Source organism: Plectrocnemia conspersa, unplaced genomic scaffold, assembly GCF_051122295.1.
Source record: "Plectrocnemia conspersa isolate PC_06_02 unplaced genomic scaffold, ASM5112229v1 ptg000009l, whole genome shotgun sequence".
Taxonomy (NCBI): Eukaryota; Metazoa; Arthropoda; class Insecta; order Trichoptera; family Polycentropodidae; genus Plectrocnemia; species Plectrocnemia conspersa.
In genome coordinates, this window is record NW_028277173.1 from 12,896,255 (window position 1) to 12,916,297 (window position 20,043).

The window sequence follows — 20,043 nt, forward strand, 5'->3', positions numbered from 1 at the left end:
ACTGTTTAATCGTTGACTGTTATTCAAGCAATGTTTTGTCTTGGGAAAATAAAATAAAAATAAAATGTAGAACTGCAAAGACAAACATTAAGCATTTATGTCGCACACAATGAAATCATCATACGCTGAAGAATGTGAAGTATTTCATATCTGCGTCGGAATAGAATAATATTTACGGTGCTGCAAATTTGTACAATGACTCGAGTTGCATCAACACTTTTAATTGAAGGTTAAATTGCTTTTACGATAAGTACAATAATAATTCGGCTTTATTTAAAAAAATATTAATAAAATATTACACAAATATATTTTTTACATATTGTAATATATATAGGTTATCAAAATAACGTGATTCGATTAACCATCTCTGCAGGATACTGTTGCATGTTAAGCCTTTTTGTAAATACTACACCTATATGAGCACGACTTTTTTATCTTTCAACTTAACACCAACATAAAAAGGAGAGGTAAAAATATAAATATTAACCAAACATGTATCTTTTATTTTTTTATTAACATAGTAAGTGACATGAAAAAATATTTGATGTATAAATTATTAAATAAATATATAATAAATATCTAAAATATTAAAGAAGCATTAAAATTAAGTGGCTAATATAAGAATAAAAAAATTGATAAAAATGTAAAATTTAATGAATCACATTCATCATATATTCGAGCGATATCAGAAAAGATAGGGTGGGTCCTTTCCAAAGAGGGTGTTAAGACAATTTTAAAATCTCATAATAAAACAGGAACCATTCTACTGAATGTTAAAGACAAAATTTACATTGAATCAGAAGGAGTATACAATTTTTTTTGGCAATTATGACAAAATTTACATTGATCAGACAAACCGTAGGATTTCACAACGAAAAATTGAGCATAAAAACGCGATATAATAGCTTAATGAAAAATATACATACAAATTAAATTTACATACAACCAAAAACTTAGGCAAATTAAAAACCTAATTGTATAAAAATGTAAAGAAGCAATTGAAATCGAAAATATAAGAAAAATACCTTTGAATAAAAGAGACGACGTTTTAAAGCAAGGTAGATTCAATTTTGAAAAATCACACAAATATAAATACATTTAAACAAACATTTATTCCCCTAGCAACAAACAAACGAAAAAATAATAAATCACAAGTTTGAATCACGGACGACGCAGCTGAAAAGTCTGCGGTGGCTGAGATAAGGTCCAGATTACGCCCGAGACAATGACCCCAACATTGGCGAGAGAGATGCGAGAAATAAAAAGCGCGATACGCAAGGTCTCACATCTCAAAAAGCTAAGTAGCGTGTTGAATTTAGTTACAAATTTAAACAACAACATAAAAAAATCTAATTTAATTTTACGAATCTTATCTGTAAGCTCGAACGAGTTTTTTGGATTGTAATAAGAAAACATATTTGAAGAGTCCAGAAAATATTTCTAGAACAATTTAATTTATAGCTTTTTTTTAACATAAAATTTTGCGAGCCTTATAACGAGCTTCTTGATTCCAACATCATATAAGTTTATTACTATCATATAAGCTTAGCATCAAACATACCTTTGATCTGATAGTCCAATATTTCGGTAACCGTTTCGTAGATAACAGTTTCATTAATAGACACTTCTTGCCATTGTTCATAAAGTTCATCAAACGCACATCAAAACGATTTTTTTATGATATTTTTAATGAGTTCATTGGTGACAATGACAATGAATGGTCGAAAACTATTTTCCTGTTTATATTATCATTGCATTAAAACAAAAACAAAAAGGTGACGAATTTGTGTGAACAAAACAAAGGGATCCCCAAATAAATTTTATTATTGGCGAGATTAGGAATTAACGCGGTTTTATTAAACACAAAATACAAGCTGAATTTGTGGCTGTGTCGTGTGGATCCTAACAGAAACGGCGTTGATGTTAATCAAATTTTCTAGTCTTCTATTTTTACTTTCTGAATATCTTTCGTAAGTATTATATGTATATTAATTAACATCATAAAATAAATCTTCAATCGAATAAAACGAATGATTGCAAATATATTTAGAAACGGAACAGCAATTAAAGTTTTAAAGGTTTTGAACAACGCCTTATCTGTGAAAACGAAATGTTTCACTAGCAATACAATAAATCTTTATACAATTTACGATCTATCAAATGTTCGCCAGAAATATTTTATATTATTTTTTGTATCTCAAATCCGGGATGTTAATAATTGCCTCATGACTCTCAAAAGTGAAAGTCGTATTTTGAAGTACAACTCTGCAACGTTCATTGTTTAGCAACACAAAACGTATGTATGCACTATAAAATTTAAATATACGTTGTTTGATTTGCATCTAGAGTTCTAGTATTATAGAGGCGACGAATGGAAAGGAAATCATCAAAAGAAATCTGTCTACGAAAGTCGGTTATTTACTTAATTGAATAAATATTTCAACGGTCTAGAAAGAGCTCAACAATTCATCGCTTAGTTTGTGTGTAATAGCATTAATTTAACGCAATGGTTTCTCAGCGAGAAACAATTTAAAGACGATCGTTACTTGTGGTCAAGTGGTCAAATGGCATAATCGTGTCATGCTCATTACGCTCATCCTTCTGCACCGATATCATCACTCGTAGATTAAAATCTTCCATTGTAATCATTCAATAAAAGGAATAAAGTTGAACTATATACTTTCTCTTTAAGGTTCCGGTTCAATGTGATGCTGTCCGATCACGGCTATGGTGTCCGTTAACGAACGAATGCATTCTCGTATCTGTAACCGGCGGGATAACTGTCATTTTTACTCATGATATCATTTTTAACTTGTAAATTTATATCAAAGTTTACAAATACTTACGCACGTGGAAGCCGACGGAAATTTCCTTTTTTTTTATTTTCAATTATATAGAATATTGCGTTGCAATCTAGGCCGCAAACAAAAGTAGAAAATCGCAAATTTCGTTTTATTCCCATCGGCATTTAAATATCTTTAAAATGTGTATCAAAAAAAAATTAATGCTAAAATATGTGGAGGATCCCATTCTTGAAACTCACGGTAATGGCTTTGACCAAAATGTACATTCATCAATAAGGATAAATTAGATAATAGTGCCACACAAAGCCCTCGATACGACTAGAACTAAATAGTTTCCCATAAATTATACGCAAGGATTCTCCGGTGCATTGAATGATTATTTCTTTGTTACGAAACGGTCACTGGAACAATATATCACCGGAAGACAAAAAGCACCGTAAGGCCACAACATTCCCGTTGCACAATTTGCCTCAGAGATGTCCATCAAGCAAATGTCTAGATAATCGCTAAATGATTGTGATTGGTCAGGAAGCTTTTCAGTCCTGAATACTTAAGCTTGGTCTCCACTGAGGAGAGGACAGACACCGGCAGACACTCGAAGAGACTAGCAGACGCCTGTCCGCCCGTAAACAATATACTGTCATAGACGCTCACATCCTGTGGGGGACTCCACCATACGAACACTGCAGCAAAGAAGGATCAATTTCCGCAGTACTGTTGCTGCCACACCAACCAGAACTCTAAGAATCTTCCACGGACATCATCCCCACGCCAGCTTCTCTACTACCGATCGGAGAATAACTATCTCCCCCATCACAGTCCGTCGCAATATGTAATATAATAACATCCCTCAGGGTTAGAAACCCGAAAAATCTCTTTATAGAAATTCTTAGAGTCGATTGTCGATGATTAAGCATCAAGTGTCACGTGATTACATTTTATAGAGCTATTCGCTTACATTTTAGGCAGGGGAGTTTTGAGCAGAACTACTTCCGTCGATGACTTGGTAGTGCCGTTCCAGAAGAAATTTAGGGTCTTGATTGACCCTTTTATACGAGCCACCTATCTTCTCAACGAACTTGCCAGAAACAAGTATATTATCGGCGATAGCTATGAAAATCTGTAAAAGGTTACGTGGGTTGGTAGTATCAAATTTAGCTGTGCATCATAATTGTTTATTTAATGGTATACTTTTTTATATAATGGCTATCATGATGCTTTGGGAAAACCTGTTAAATCAGATTTTTTTTTAAATAATGTCATTCACGCACAGTGCTCTCAAACATCGTATTTAATTGTTTTTTTTTTGTGTTGTTTGCTCATATTCTAGCGACACGTTATTACGATAACACTAACACGAAAGAATAAAAAAATTGTAATAAATATGATGCATTTTAAACAACTATATTAATAATTCTGCATGATCATCTTGGCACGTCTAAAAGTAGGTATCTAGAATGCTTAACAAATAAATTTAACAATGGCTATCGTTGTTTGTGAAAAAGCTATTATAAGATTGGTAGAAGAAGGTGTTAATATCCAGTTTGGAATGCAAACATAATATTTCGGTCCTATATTTTCAGATTCCTTTCAATCCGATCCCATCGTCGTTGGGTGCGTTAATTTTGGAACGCGTCCGATTTAAATCACCACCTTATGCTTCACGGGAAAGTCACGAAAAAAGTCAACCGTGTCGGTAAATCTCTCTTTATAAATAAATATTGGCATACCTTGACTATTGTGCGAAAGTATTTCGGGGCAACAAGTCCCGAATTATCGAGAATCGACGTAGGATATATTCGGCGATGACTCAGGCTCATGAGAAAAAAAGAGTTATTGTACTCTCGATATGTACGCTTATATGATCGTAACTGGATTTGCGCGCAATAACCCTCAATCAGCGACACATAAGCTATAAAAAATCTTGACATATATTTATCGGCCTTGATTGCATCCAGGGATTTGATACGTGCGAACGTGTGTAAAATATGGCGTTGAACGCATTATTTTGGCGTGCGTTAAACTTTCGACGCTGACTCACAAGAAATATGAGTTGAAAACTGCGGCATTGAAGCTTAAAAATTATGAATCGTTCTAAAAGTTAATATATAGTATTCCAATAATTGTTTGGAAATATTGTACATAAAGGAAAAACAAGGCTAATAAAAATAGAAGCAAATTTTCAAACTTGATATGTAACACTGGTGTTTCGTGGTATGACAGTCGTAGCAGCGTTAAGCTTACAGTGTGCGTTTTTAATAACCGTGTCAATTCCTATGCCTGGTGGGCTTAGCGCATGGTACTTACTGCTGTAGCAAAATAAAGTTACATTCATAAAAAAATGAATAGAAAGCCACTAAAACTGGCTACTTTATACATAATATTAATATGTGTCCAGAACTGATTTTGACACATTTACAGCTTGCTCACCAAATGCATTGAGGTCTTTACTTTTGGAATAGTCTATATACAAATGAATTAAAACTCTCTATGCTTTTTAATGTTTTACAAAATACGATTCACGTCAGTGAAGAAGTTAACTCGGACAGACACAGTGGCGTCCGGTAATCTGATGAAAGAATCCTGGCCGAAGCACAAAACCTCTTCGTCTCTCGGCGTCGCTTTATCGAGCGATCTATTTTAAACAGTCTACCGGTTTCGATGTGTTATCTATTTACTATCGACACCGCCGCTTCTTTTAGAAGAGTTTAATCCTAATACGTTTAACCCGTTCGTGACCGAAATCGATCTACTAAAATTAATATATCTATACCTAGTATGTCTACACGATTTTTTTATATTTAAAGTAATTATTAGGTGCTGTTTGCCTTTATTTTATGAATAAAAATAACACGACCCCCTAAAATACAAATTGGTAGTACTACGTTTTGTAGCTCATTAAAGTAGGGATTTGTAATCAATTTTTTTACATTCTCTAGTATTCCATATGTAAAATATAGATTGTAAAACTCGAATTAAATCAATGCAGATACTTATAATAATGTACAACATTGTGTATCATAATACATTTTAATCTATAGTACGAATTAAATTGTTATTAAAACTCGAGTATTTTGGTTCAAACTGTCATTCTCCTTAAAAGAAAAGCTAACTAAATTCAAAAATTTAAATATTATATTCAACTGTTATTGTTTTAAAAAATGACCGTGTAGCACAAAAATATGAAACACATAATTAAGCAATAAACTGTGTTTTCCCCGCGATTGCATGATTTTATAGCTTTTGACCTGGACTGGAAATTCACTATATGGCAACACTGAGCAGCAAAGAAAATACGACTAATTATCAAGTAAATATTATGAGTAGATATTTTTAATAAATTTTGATGCCTAATTAAAATTTCAGAAATATGTCGCAAAGGTGATTAATTTTTATATTTATTTGTAGCATAGAAAGGGTTAACTCGTAGCTATTATTATTTATTTAAGAAATTATATTACGATGCTAAAAAATATATAAAATGCCATTTTTGTCATGTAGCCCGGAATCATTGTTTTTTTAGCGCCCGGGTTCGCTTTCGACGGCCCTGCTTGTATTACATTTCTTTTAGGAGCGTTGTAATATGATTCACTGAGTTCATGCAGGAAATTGAATGTCAATAAGCATTTTTTAAAACTACCAAAAGATTATGTTTCTAATTTTCAGTTTTGGGTTCCAGAAGGTCTTCGAGAATCACAATCGCTTCCTCTTCCAATGTCGTTAGAGCCTGGACGTCCGCGCTAACCGACTCGCCCATTCAGCTCCTTAAAATACGCTGGCATTGTGCATTGATCTATTTAATGTTAACTACGAGGAGCTGGTTCGGTTCGTATCATATGATATTAATATTCGATGGATTTTTTCCCTTTTCTTACTATGCATTTATGCAAGATCAGTAATTATTTAATTTACACTATACTATAAAGAATTCTACGCAAAATCGAGTTTAATTGCACAATGGAATTTAAGAAGGAATCCAAAGTCGTGATTTATCACCAGCGGGCAGAGATTCGCATCGGTATCGGTATCCGCCGATACAAGATAGAGTGTTCGATACGGCGGACTTCTCGCAGCTTCCAACTGGTCCAGTGAGCTGTGATCTTAATGTATTTAAATAACGATCATTATTAAACTAATTGATCTCGTTATGAATATAAAGTGCGTCCCCGGGCAACGGTAATGATGGACAATGGATCTCTGCCGAGAGATATATGAAAATTTTATAACTCCTCCTTGGCACCATGAGTATGTATCTGTATATTTTATATACTATACATACATACGGTTAGGAAAATTATATATATTTTAAGATAAAAAAGAAACATTAAATGAAACAACCCCCCGAGGTGCGATAATATAAACTACCATAGTGGAACTCCAGCGTTGAATTTAATCATGAATATCATTTTATTAACATATTGATGAGGTTGTCGGGTGAATTTTATGAATGAATCACATAAATATTTATTAGACTCTATAGTTTGTTGCTCGTAAATCGCTTCTAAGTAAATCGGCTTCTGAAGAAGCGGTAAAAAAATATTATTTTGGTATAATTTAATCACCAATGACGCCTTTTAAGGTGTTGCTTATTATGCACAAAATATTTAATACTTTTAAATCATAGTGTGAACTAGTGACCCTATTATCTTATAAGTAAAGCGACAGACCTACATAATATATTACATAATAATACACCGTGTAATGCCAATAATTATACTGCACAACTTTTTTAAATTTCTTTGCATAAAGGAAAAAATAATAAATATACATCATTGTTTTCTCCCTATTACCACTAACGATTGAATATGATTATTATTTTAATGTATCAAATTTTGAGTCTAGCTATATATCTAATAATTATGGATTTTAAATTAGAAAGATAAAAAATAAGAGGAACGTCTAAAACAAACTACAATAAAAAATAAAAAAAATGTAAAAAATACAATAATTTTGCTACTATGTAAATATTGAAAAAAACATATTTTTTTCATTAAAATCGAATTCATATGGCGAATTATTACCTTTATTTAAATGATTAATTGAATATCACTTATTGAGTAATCGATTCGTCAACTGATAAAACAAGAACTTTGTATTTATTACAGATAAATTATTAGATAACTTTAAAGGCTTCTTAAGGGATTCTATACCTCATATTCATGTTGTTTATAACGATTCTTTCACGATATTTTAGATTCTCAACACAGAACGAAAAACTCACCCAAAAACTCTATCATAATTTATTGCCTCATACAATTCTCCTTGTATTTACATATACAGGACTTTTTATCGTCAAACATTATTACCATACCATATCGGTAAGACATCTGAGAGTTGGTTCAATCAACCGGTTCTGCTTTGAATACAAGACGAATTGTTTGATATGTATATTTTACAAATTGTGATACGTGTTCTAATTAGGCGCAATTAGTTTTTGATAAATGCTTAATTATAATGTTTGTTTGTATCTTATGATTCAATGCATATTCATAAAGACATTTTTATTATAATTTAAAAGGTAATAACTATATTAGGAAAATGGCAAAATATAGTAATTATTATTTAATTTATGTATGTATATACATACATAGTTTTTAGAAATAATTTGCTTTATACTTATACTTTATACTTTAATTAATGTTGACCGTGCTTATGACTAAAAGCTCTTTCATTAAATTGAATTTTTCTTAAATTATCGTTATGGGCGGTTTTAGCTGATATTATTGCATAACTTAGATGTATACACTTCTTGCTTTCAAAATCCATATAAATATAAATTATTAGCAGAGGGTATATTGACATTTGAAGCAAAATTTCGTGGATGAGTTTTTACCTCCTTTTTCTTTTACTAAACTAGAATTTAAATAGTAGATCTTTTAAATTAAAGTGACTAATATTTTAAAAAACAAACTTAAATCTTTATGGAGAATAATTTGACAATCATAAATCGTTATCAATTGCAGTAGTTATAGTCTATGTTGTTCGAATTGTTCAATCTGTTGTTGTTGAAAAGTCCTCGACTTAAGCGATTAATTGGTTCTGAATGTTTTTATGTGAGTCGAAAAATCGAGAATTTTCTATATATGTATATGGTAAGTTTCTAAGAATATATTTATCTTATTGATTATTATTTATTCTAATACGCATTTATGTATGTACATCCATTAAAGTACAAACTATTTACTTGTATATGTGTTTGTTTTAAGCCCTATTCTTTTCTTTATAACTTAATATAAAGCATGCTTTTAACACTCGTAAATTCTTCTCAGTCATATTTAAATATTAAGCCACCTTTTAATTTACTACGATTTCTCATTTTATTCTTTCATTCTTGAGGTTCTATTGAAAAATAGTACAGGCGGCCCTCGACGCACAATTCGCTATTTCGCACATTTAAAAAAAAACTTTTTTTTTATTATTTTTTTTAAAAATAAAAAATTATACATGAGTGAGAAACGCAAAAACTTCAGTGTTGATACGAACAAAAAGAAATCAAGGACTCATAAACTTCACACGATTCGAGACAAAGATGGAAATTATTAGACGTTCTGATAGCCATGAATCTTGCTTCAATCGGACGTTCGTATGGTACAAAAAAGGCCTACGATATGTTCAATTTTGCAAAATAAAATTATAATTAAGGAATACGTTTAAAAATGTGGAAATTAAAGATATATTTCCACAATCTTTAAAGATATGTTTCCAAAAAAAACACGGCAAAAAAAACATGGATGAAATGGAAAAATCTTTGTCATCATGGATCGATGACCAACATCAAAAAGATGTCCCTCTGAGTATTTCAATTATTCAAGCCAAAGCTCTTAGCTTGCACAAAGATTGGAAGGATAGATTAAAAAAAGATTTTAACTCGGGTTTTCAAGCAGGTAACGGCTGGTTTTACAATTTTAAAATGAGGTATTCTTTTCATAATATTAAATTTACTGGAGAATCGGCTGATGCGGATAAAGATGCTGCAAAAAGTTTTATTTCTTAATTATCTAAAATGATTGAAGATGGAGAATATTCCTCTAGCCAAATGATTAATGTAGATGAGACAGGTTTATTTTGGAAGGCTCTTTAACAATGAAATATATGAACGAAGCCTTCACGCATTTTGACAATTTTTTAAATATTATGGAAGAGTGTGATCCCAATGGAGCATATCTCAAGTGCGTAGGGCAATCAATAAAGACATAGCATGTTATAAAATACTATATTAAGAAAAGAAAAAGAATAGTGGAAAACAGTTAACTATTGATAAATTTTCAAAGGAAGCACCCGCAAACCCCACTTAAACATGTCTCTTAAACATCTTATATTTACTTGATAAATAAATATTTTAAAATACACACAATTTCAAATTTTTTTACTTCCCTCTACTTTCGAACATTCAACATTCGCACACATTTTCAGGAACCAATTATGTGCGAAAGTCGAGGGCCGCCTATATTATTTTTTCTGGTCCTCAAGTTCCGTCAGATCTTCGTTGTTCATTTCCATTAAAAACGACATCCTCTTCTTCCAGATATATTACACAATAGTTCTTTGGTCATTTAAAATATCTGGCTAACAACAACGTCAACTTCCTTAGTTTGCATACTACCTCGATCAACTGAGGCGTGAACTTATTCTTTTCGTTACTCAATGTAGATATACAAATTTTACTTTAGGCATTGCGAATATTTTTTACAGCTTTATAAATGTCATAGTTTTTCTATAATTGCGTTAACATTTTGCCATCATGTCCATCAATAGCTCGAAATGTCTGCCTAAATGTAATCCATAGGTAATACTTTTTAAATGTATGTAATACAACTTGATCCATTGGTTGAAGAATGAGGGTTGTATTCGTAGGAGCGAAAGTTATTTTAATGATTTCATTATAGTCACATTGCGGACGACGTGGTGAAATAGTAGCTAATAATAAAATATAAAATGATAGGTTTTCAATATATGTTATCTCTTACATAAAATGATCAAAATTTGTTTTAGTCATCCATGTTCTTCGATTAAACTTCCATAGAACAGGTAGTGATGTTTTGAAAATATACTTTAAGGCCCTATGCTTTTTGAGTGTTAAATTAAAAATGGTTTGATTTTACAATCTTCAGCAGCATTTGCTAACCTATCTATATATACTAGTTAGGATATGTATGACCAATTTGGCTTTTTATTTTCTTTTTAGCTTTTTTTCACGTTGAAATGGAATTATAAATTTTGTACTTAAGGATAACGATATTAATTGGCAAAAATGTAATATTATAAATCAAATCGATATTTTTTAATAAAACTATAAAAAGTTCAATGCATGCAAGTATTTTTTGTGTGAAACATTTATCATATTTAAATTATTAAAGTACAGTAACACTATAGCAATGACCAAGATTAAATCAGCTTTTATATATTTGTTATTATTTTAAATACTTTATATACATTATTATCTATTAATACAAATGTTATCTACTTACTTATTATTATCACGAAATCTATGATATCAAAATACGGAAGCTCATGTCGGAAATATATAACGTGCAAAGTATTTTATTAGTACTTGTGATAATTATAAATGATGAATGATACATGTTTTACTTATATATTACATATAAAATGTAAGATGTTTTATTGGACGTTAATTTTTAACGGTATATTTATACGATTATTATACTGTATTCACTCTCGAGTTATTTATTGCTTTCTGAACGCAACCGATATGAAAATCTATAGCTTTTTAACTTTGTGATATATAGCATTAATCTTGTTTGAATAAGCACGCGAATATTAATTGCAAAAATTGAAATTCTTGTCATATAAAAGAAGACCACCGACAAAACGTCCGCCCAAACCGGTCAGCAGCCGATTGCGGATTAAAACATTAAATTTTGTTATCATGCATATTCAGAAATATTTAACCATCGTGCATATTATGGTTTCCGGTCAATTTCAATTACAGTTTTGCCAGCGAACGGATGGGAAATTATTATTGAATCGAAGTTATCGAGACGCCACATGCAACTGGCGCTAAAATACTTAAATGAAGAGTTCAAATTATTTAACTTCATAACTTAGCGTCGACACTTTTCAGTTGCAATATACAAGGAGGCGAAATTGACACGAACAAGTGGATGAATAAAAATAAAATATATTTATAACTATAATTTTTCTATTATTAGAAGTCAATTTGTGAGCACTGATCTACGGCTAACGCTATGTGAGAAAAAGCGAGCACACAAAGCCAAATTCTTATTTATATTGTATATGTAACATTACATCGTACATGAACTAGACACTGGTCGAACATATAGTTTCGGTTTTATTTTTCAGACAGTTTCACCATACATTTTGATTGTTATTCGGTCATAAAAGTCATCTGACACTAAGCATAAACTAAAGTTTTGCTTAGTAAGTTTGTTCAACGACGAAAATACAGTAGCAAAAAATTCTTACAAGTTGACAACTGTAAGAATTTAATTGAGTAACTGACAAGTCTTTAAGAAGATCACGTGTAACTTATTTATAAGTGAAATTATGGAATAGGTCAATAATCAGAAACTAACTTTTCTGCTATAAACTGTTTAACATAGTTCAAGTAAATATTAAGTCGATTATAAAAAAAAAATTTAAAGTCATATTAAATACAGTCGGAAAGCAAAATGATATTTATTCAATGCGCTATATTAATTTACTATTTAAGATATATAAATGCAATGGAATAGTACGTAAGAAGCAATGCTGATTATATATGTAGATATCAGCGGTGATATGTATTGTGTGGCACATTCCATACAATTCTATTTTTGTCCTGAAAATATCACTTACATAATTGATATTTTTCAGTGTCAACTTTACGCATTATCAACTCGCTCGCTAATTCTAGAAAAAATAGTTATCTCATACTAGGTTTGTTTGAGCAAAATAGTAAAAACTGAATAATAATGATTTAATAATATTTTTTAATGCAACATATTTTTTTTTAATTTTCCGCTGTTACCTGACATGCGTGATCCCAAATGCGTTACAACGGGGTTAATCTGTAATCTGTATCAAGGCATCCAATATTTTATTCTGATTGAATTAAAATAACAACTTGAGGTGGGAGAAGACTATATAAAGAAATAAATATGTTTATATAAATAAACATTAAAAAGTGATTTTTTTGCTTCATTAAAAAAACGACATTCTTTTTTGGATTACCTAATATACGAGATATAACAGATGTTCTTATTTTATTAAAGGCCAAATTGTTTTTGCTACAATAAATATTTTTAACAAAGCACACATTGTTGCAAAACAATGTATCGAGATGATTCAGGGAAAATTTATGGCTAGCGTAAAATTTTGACGATCATGCAAAAATCTCATACAAAGTTGACCAAGGTTTCTCGCGCTCCGTGACACACTTTTCGATAAATAAAAACCCCTTATCTTCCAGGAACGATCAATAATTAATGAGAAGATAATGAAAGGGTAGCTGTACTTAATGTTAACAAAAAATGGACCACACTACTACATACGACATCGTTGATAATTGATTGGCTCGTTCTTGATTAAATAAAACGGGCTCATCTATTATAATTTGGCTGATTGGACTCTTAAAAGAAATTCGACACGATTGTTTGCCCGGGGTGCTTGGGATATTTTTTTTTCGTTATCTGATGAACGACAAACATTGGTTATTAGCATAGATATTTTTAATAATATGCCACTCATCCGATATTAAATTTTGAGCAACGGTTCCTCACGTTCGTACCCACATGTCCTTATAAATCAAAGTGAGTACAATGAAGTAGGTGACTGGCTAAATTTACAAACGATTTCGCTCATAAGCATTCTCAAACCATTAACAATACAAAACGAAAGGCCAAGTTAACAACACTGTAAAAAACATGTTTTACCACAAAGATAAGATAATTCAATTCATATGTAAAATTTTAAATTTATGGTGTCATTGTACATATATAATGTAAAATGTATATATTTTAAACACTTCTGCTTAAAAACGAAACAATTATTTTAATTAAAATTGTATCATTGATTATGTCAGGTTTTGTAATTTAATGTTTAATATGATAATTAATAAATATTAAATTATTTTTAGCTGTCTATTATATGTAAATATATCAAACTGGAAAAGGTATAATTTTTAGAAAAAAAAGAAAGTAGATATAAAAAACTGAAAAACTTATTTGAAATGATTTTTTAATATTTTTTCAGAATAAAAATGTTGAAAATTGTTATTGTTTCCTTATTTTGACGCTTTCATCGTTTGCCTAAACGTACATGACTTATCCGAATATTCGTATATGACTACATCCGAATATTAGAATAATCGAATACCAAATATACTAGGCCGTTTTTAACTATTCGAATATTTGTTCAACTATTCGTAAAGTATTCGTTCGTATTTGTAGTGGAATACTTGAAAAAAACAAAACACAAACCGATAACATTAAAAACACAGTTGTGTATTATTTCTAAAATCATTGTGTATCAACAACATAGGTAGTCAATGTACCGCTAGTATATTTACAGATTAATTGGTTTTTTTTGTCTTGGGAAATTTACCTTTATTTTCTCTCGCTTAACGAGAATAATTCGTTCTAAAATATTTCTCGTAATACATAACTCTTATTTTCTTTAAAAAACCGCTCCGAAAAATATTTAAAGACCAAAAATATAAATGTAAATAATAATTTTAATAAATATTTGGATGTTACCAAAATAAAATCGCTTTGATTCCATATTACGAAAAGCTCGTCCATTAACATCGATCATAAAGCATCATCTCTGGATTGTGTTGTAAATCTGGCATTCGATTTGGGACCCTTTTAGACCCGGTAAAATTTACGCCATGGGGATTTTACAGCGTCGCCTCTTAAAACAAGACAATAAAATACGACGTGACGAATCGAATGATTCTCTTATTTTTTAAACTCACAAAATTCACAATAATTTTAACTTTAGAATAAAAATCAGACATTCCCATATTTATAGTTTTTTTACCATATATGCAGAAACGTGAAACAAATAGGCGTTACTAGTGATATTCGGAATGTAAAGGTATAATACAATACAATGCTAAGTCCAAATCTTACCAAGGGCGATGTTCTTTTTGTGATTCATTTCTATTATGCGAACGGAAACTCTGTTGCTGAATTTCAGCGCTAAAAGTTTCTGTTAATTGTGATAAGATATTTCTGTTAATAATGTAAGAAGTAAAGTAATATAAATACAATTTAAACTGAAAATAAAACGCTTTGTACATTTACATCTCCGTACATCTCTTAATGAAATTTAAAAAAAATGCTTATAAAAGCTAAAGGTATAACAGTTCATATAAAATATTTTATGCAAAAGTTTGAGAGCTTCAGAGGGACGAACATGACGCTTTATAATAATATCATGGCCGATTGTAAACCGCAATATTGTACAAAGAAAACGATATCACGTTGTGATACCATTATCGTTCTTCTCAGTCTTTATTGGGAACAATGCGCAAGCATCAAAAGCAGTTTGCCTATGCCATATGACAACAATAATAAACTCATTATCTTATCAAAACATAGATTTGTTTGTTTATCTTTATCGCGCACATGTGTGAACTAATGAACGATTTTATGCATCAATACATAGCGTGGTTATTTAAGATAGCATTATACAGCTCTAAAAATACACAAAATAAAATAAAGATAGCTACTACCATTCATAGAATTCATTAAGAAATTATACATCAATTATATGTGTTAGTAATAGTGCTCTGGTATAATGCAAGGCTTAAAACACAAAATACTACATACGTTAATTAAATTTTCGTAACAGAATCAATTTTTATCCTTTAAAATTACATTTGGACATTTTTTTAATATTATCTACAATTGTCAGACTTTTGTTTGAATTATATTGAGTAATTTGATTTGCGAATGCTTCGAAATACAATGTTTTTGAATAAAGTTTGACTTGATAAACGAGCAATATCTTGCAATACTGAGCCGATGATTCACTCGAGAGTCGATGATTCTTCTTGCAGTGACATATTTTTTAGGAAATAATTTGCTACTCAAAGCCTTGATGGTTATAAATAATGCTCATTCTCATCCTCCAGACCTTGAATATGACTTACTGGAGGAATTTGCGTTCATTAAGATCAAGTGTCTTACTACAAACACCACTTCATTATCAGCACGTCATTTCGAACTTAAAGCTTTACACTAAATCACAATTTCAGTGATGCTTTGAAGTGATCAAATGAATAAATCATATCTTCGAATCCTCAGAGAATTTTAGAAAAATAATTTTATTATACATTCTTCTAAAATGTATAGATCTCCGGTGGCAAAACATTTGGCAAAAAATTAGGAAAAAATGGAGTTTTCTTTAAAAGAAATTAACTTTTAGAAAGCCTTTTATATGTTTAACACTCAGATGATTCTTACTAATAGAAATTTCAGACAAATAATGGGGGGTGGGTGCAATTTTTTCATTTAAATACTATCGCACCACCAGTTTGAAAACGTCTAATTTACAATAAATCACGGAAAGCAGAATTAAGCTATATGTGGCAAAAAACAATTCCATATTACTTATTTTATGAGCTATTTTATAGCTTTGCTTAACAGCTCGTACCTGACCAACGACCACCCGTACATTGAAAGCAAATGAAGCTCTGTTTCTCAAAATCAAACTATAGCCACAAGTAATAAAATATATAACAATATCCATATCGTTTGTTTAAATTATTGTATTGTTTGAAGAAGCAAAACTGCGTTCGTTATTTTTTTGCATTACCCGATGTTTTTCAATAGGTCATTATCGTTTTAACAATGCACAGCAGATTTGAGAACCCCTTACGCGTAAGCGAATTGCAGATTCGCAAATTTCACCTGTCTTTAGTCGTGAGTTGGCAAATATTTTTTCCTTTCTGTGTTTACCTGACAAGATCGGCGCGTTTGTCGGTTTGGGTTCGTGCGCTTCATTAAACTCCACAATTCCACTCATGACAACGTTTGTTTACGTCAGTTGTTGTCAAACAGTGTAACAAGAGAATCTTAAATATATTATATGTTTCTCGTGATAATTATCATTTTTAAAATATATGATTTTTAACTCAAATTATACAAAACAAATTGTATTATAAAAATAAAAAAATCATTGTTACACTGTACAGCAATTTAAATTACAATGCTCAACAATTTTGCACAATAAGTTAATTCCTATAAAATATTTAGAATTAAGGTACAAATTGCATGCTGACTCTGCTTTTTTTCTAACACGTGTAGTTATGCTGTTGATTTAATCGAATGACAAAATTTATGAATGATACAGGACGCATTAAAAAATTGTCATTACCAAAAAAACATTAAATTTTATTTTACATATTAATTTTTATTTAGCGTAAATTCTTAGTAAATGCGTGACAAAAAATATTTGTATTGAAATTTAATGATTTTCGCGATTATCAATGAAAGAAAACAGCACCTGATGTTAGTTTGGTGACTCATAAGGTTTTTGATAATTAACGAAAATATCGAGTCGTTCCTATTATGTATCAATGTATCAAAGGCAATTTAAAGCATAAGGTAATGTTTAGTATACCAAGCAATATAGAGTTAATAATACACATCCTAAAGGATCAGTCGCCCTCAAACTTTTTACCTTAGCTTGTGCCTTTCATAATTAAAACGATCTTATCGCATGCGAGGTCAAATTGGCTCGAGAAGAATAATAATAATAATAAGTTTGAAGGTATAAATACATGTGTTGTATACACACATCTTTTTATTTATTACACCTGTCTTGTAAATAACTTGCCGGTTAATCGAACTTAGACATATTATAAATACGCGTTGAAGTTTAAATTGTTTAATTGATTAAAGAGGCGTTAACTTACATTCGTCCAATTAAATCGATCACAAATCCAATTAACGATGCGAGAATGTAGACGGATCCTTGTGTTTATTGTTAATTTGTGCACTGTACACTTTTTAATCACTATCGCACTTAAACAAATATATTTGATGGAGTTATCTTATCACTTGGCTTGAATTAATTCTGCGAAGTAAACGAGTATGCTTTTTTATTATATTATATATTATTATTAATAAACATTTCGCTTCAAGCGTATTTATTAATGTCATGATAGAGGTTGTTTTTAAATGATTTATATAGGAAATTCGGGTGAAATGTTGCATTAATGATTTTTAACATATAATAAAATCACCGTGGGCCATTATCCAATTAAAGACAACGTATTATTTGAAGCGGCACTGTAATGATTCTTGACGCCTAAGGGCATGTCGTTTTTTGATACGTACAGTTTCAAATAGCGGTTTACTACTATTATTATTATATTTTTATATAGAAAAGAGTGTCAGGAAAACGTATACAGATTATTCATGGATTGTATGTAAGTTAAGCGATAGTAATTCTCTTTATAAATTATAGTAATCAGGTACCAGATTTTAAACTTTTCGCATAGATAGTGTAATATAATAAAATTAAATGGGGAGATATTGGATTCTTTATTTTGTATAATTGACACAAATCGTGCAATAATATATTTATATGCATATATAAACAATATACTGTATATTAACTAAATGCTGATGCAGTGTTTCTCAAGCCTTTTACTCTAAAACATAGTTTGTGAAATATATATATATATATATTTTAATTCATTATTTAAAAATGATCCTAAAGACATAGATTTGCAGAATATTTATTAACTACAGTACTATTAAGAAGTACATAAAAACAATAGTACAATGAAATTTATAAGAAATAAACATTCGTATGTATATACATATATACTAAAAATTTCATTGAATACTTGACACGGTTATTTGAGCACTTTAAACACAAATCTACAATTGTATAAACAGAAGGGGGAACAAACTATTCATTAGACAAGACACAATGTTGCATAATGGACTATAAATGTGAATTATAGAGCTGCATTGGCTACAAGAATTGATATTAATCCAAGGTTGTCAAAATAACATTTAGTCTAGAACACTTTTTGTGTACTTTGTATTTATTTATTTCTAGATAGCGATGTACAATTTCGCTTTAAGGGATTTTAAAAGACGGTAGCTAAATATGGCAATCATTGAATTGAAAGTTGAATGCTTTTCTCGTGGTCAAATTTATGTCGCAATGTCACGAAAGGAGCATTCGAAACGCATATACATATACTTATAATTCAACAAAAAATAAGAAGGATTAATTATAGAGAAAAGTTAGAGACCAAAATGAACGATCTGAGCACCAAGCACATAGCTGCAGATGCTGCAAGAATTGATAACAGTCAAAGAGGATGCGTATTTTTCAGTAAGATTTAAATTTGCTTCTTAAAAAAATTCAAGTAACTTTAATCTTTTTGAGAAGCAAATACATGACATTGATTCGACTTCAGGTCTACTAAGAGCTTGGATACTTAAAAATTTCTCTTCAGCCCCTCAATTCCTACAGCACTTTATTTTTATATATATTATATGCAAGAAGTGAAAAAATATAGGTGTCCTAAAATTAACGCAAGATTTGAATTAAATAGAAAACACATTTTTTTGTTTTTAGATTGTTATTTTTTTTATTGAATCATAAAGAACATAGGATAGGATTACTTATGATTATTATTTATTTTTACTAACCCTAAACTCTCAGCTGTCAACATTTACTACACAAATGACGGCAAATTTAAATCTTGCGTTAATTTTGGGACACCTTTATAAGCTATCCATTAATAATCCATATATTTTGGATATATAATTTGTATAAAACGAGGTATTGGATACTCTTGATTCAAAATATAAATAAAATAAACAATTGAACTATTATAAACAACATTGGTGAATAACCTTTATGTATACGTTTTTATGATACACCTTACTATGTATATTATTATTAACTGACATGTATCATCACTAAAAGGTAAGCTATACAGCGTCAAGCTATACGAAAGTCGAAGCACGGTACAACACAGCGCTGTTATCCAGAAAACGAGGTAGGTCTTGGTGTAGCAGCAGCACCAACCACAAGCCCTTCCTTCCGAAGGTAACTCTTGGCAGTCAAGGACAGGTGGGCGGTCGTCGGAGGCGCCTCCGAGTCGCCGCCGAGTCACCATTCATAATCACAAAGGAAACGTCGCAGATTGTGGACGATTTCACACACAGAAAAACAACCGAGAGAAGGCGTCACTACTAGCGATCGTACGGCAACCACGCGGTGCGGCGATCGCCGGCATACT

The 20,043-nt window shown here is 30.6% G+C and overlaps 1 protein-coding gene across 8 annotated transcripts in view; it reads right to left on the reverse strand.

Annotated features, from left to right (window-relative positions):
- LOC148231944 (rho guanine nucleotide exchange factor 17) overlaps positions 1-20,043 on the reverse strand; it is an 80,316-nt gene extending 60,273 nt beyond the window's left edge. For 2 of the 8 annotated variants that reach the window (XM_088191695.1, XM_088191692.1), the window contains exons 1-3: positions 19,710-20,043; positions 18,019-18,083; positions 17,689-17,849 (exon numbers count right to left, since the gene is read on the reverse strand). The gene's annotated coding sequence lies outside the window, so the exon portion shown is untranslated. Of the gene's footprint in view, positions 1-17,688; positions 17,850-18,018; positions 18,135-19,709 lie in introns of all 8 variants that reach the window. The other 6 variants (XM_088191691.1, XM_088191690.1, XM_088191696.1 and 3 more) reach the window with 4 other exon arrangements.